Below are 1,887 nucleotides of genomic sequence, written 5' to 3'. Positions count from 1 at the left end.
ACAAAAAAAAAAAAAAAAGAAAAACGAGGAGAATTGGAGTTATGTTCTATTTAACTGTAATGTCACAAGGCTCAAAGGATATGGGCCTAGAGCCTTCGATACAGCTGCTCAGTTGGGAAGGCGTGGTATTCTCCAATTCGTCAGCAGTGTTTACATCCACTGAAATTTTCAGATCTGGAATTCAGCAGTGTGATGGAGTTCATCGATCTGAAAGGGATATGTGATTTTTCAGCTACGCATAACGTACATTTTAATCCATATGTCAACGGATCAAAAATATGTAAATGTAGCTGAAAGATCACATCCAAAGTGTGTGTGCATATTTGTGTATGTGTGTATGTAAAGTGTGTGTTTCTGTATGTGTGTGAGTTCTGGTGTTTATGTTAGATATATTTATTCTGAGTAACACTGAGTGCCTTTAATTACGGTCCCACTTCATAGGATAAAAAAGTGACCGAAAGTTTTTCGGGAATGTAATAACATTTATATTACATGTCTCCGATGAGTTGCAATATGACTATAACATGTCCAAGGTTATCACTGTCCCACTGAAGCTCATCCATTCTCCACTGCATCCTATATTGAATTATTATTAATAAATAAATATCTGTCTGACCCCATTTGCCTTTCTTAATTTGACTTTGCTCATTACGTGATGAATTTTTCATCACTGATTGTAAAACTTTAATATCTTTTTGTTGATTGCACGTTGCTAAACACCTAAAAATAATGAGTGATTATGATATCAACAAAACAGGCCATGGGAATAAAATACAATAAAAGCAAGTATATGCAACCACTGCTGACAATATTTTCTCATTATTCAAAACACATAAAAAAATTATTATTTAACAACCAAAACTGTGTTGTAACTAATCGTAAAGATATTCAGAAACCTCTTTGTTTCTCATTGAAACACTACGCGCGCACACACACACACACACACACACACACCAGTCTTCTCCCTCCCCATTTCTCTTTTTCTCTGAAATAAGTGTTGTGACGACAACGTAATATTTGCTTCTATAAAAGAATCAACCTCTCATTATCCTCAAAGGCCATATTTTAGTGAACGGCAGAAATACTTACATCAAACATAGCGTCTAATTGGTATTTATTGCCCCGATTTCACATGATGGAATGTAAATACAACTTTACAGAAATTTGACCTAAAAATTAAAAAGAACATAACTAAATGCTCTAAGGCATTTTTTCTCATTGACACAGAATAGTTTCTACATTTATAACCATTGTACATTTAGAATGCAAGACTTGAAATATCGTTTAGGCAGAGTTGTTAAGGGGGAAATTATTGAAATCAATATTCGTGTAAAAGTATTTTGTTGGTAGGTCGGTTATTTTTCAAATATTCTTCGTAGGAATTTATAGTTTAGCGACAACTGACATATGCAAATTCTTACTCGATAACTTGGTACAGGAATCTGAGACAAAGTCCAAGTAACACACACAAAATATAATATACCTTCTATATAATAATCTGCTTGTTCATTCGTCCATCAGTTGGAGAGGTGGAGGTGGAGTACAAGAGAGACAGAGAGGAGGAGGAGTGTGAATATAGAAGGAAGAAGTAGAGAAAGATGTATAATAAGGCTAAATGTGTGACGTGATAAGTTGAAAGGGTAGACGAAGTGCGAGAGAAAAGGACGCTGAGAAAAAAGAGGGAAAGAGAAGTGTTAACGACGTGCTGAGGGGTGAAGAGGGAATGGTAAAGGGAAAGAGATATATTTAGGATGCAATATTTAGCAGAGGGGGATGTTCTGTTGGTGAGATTAAAGAAAGGCAGATGAAGATGGAAGGGAAGACAGTTACATTGAGAGAGAGAGAGAGAGAGAGAGAGAGAGAGAGAGAGAGAGAGAGAGAGAGAGA

At 35.7% G+C, this 1,887-nt stretch overlaps 1 protein-coding gene and 1 long non-coding RNA gene across 2 annotated transcripts in view; one reads left to right on the top strand and one right to left on the bottom strand.

The window, feature by feature from the left end:
• Positions 1-1,887, top strand: part of LOC106878895 (receptor-type tyrosine-protein phosphatase T) — a 596,380-nt gene that overhangs the window by 158,867 nt on the left and 435,626 nt on the right. The gene's annotated exons all lie outside the window — the stretch shown is intronic.
• The window catches only part of LOC106878896 (uncharacterized), a 140,431-nt gene that overhangs the window by 74,258 nt on the left and 64,286 nt on the right, over positions 1-1,887 (bottom strand). The gene's annotated exons all lie outside the window — the stretch shown is intronic.

The sequence above is a fragment of the Octopus bimaculoides genome, chromosome 8, assembly GCF_001194135.2.
Source record: "Octopus bimaculoides isolate UCB-OBI-ISO-001 chromosome 8, ASM119413v2, whole genome shotgun sequence".
Classification (NCBI taxonomy): domain Eukaryota; kingdom Metazoa; phylum Mollusca; class Cephalopoda; order Octopoda; family Octopodidae; genus Octopus; species Octopus bimaculoides.
The sequence above is the reverse complement of the archived record's forward strand: the minus strand, read 5'-3'. Positions and strand labels throughout refer to the sequence as shown.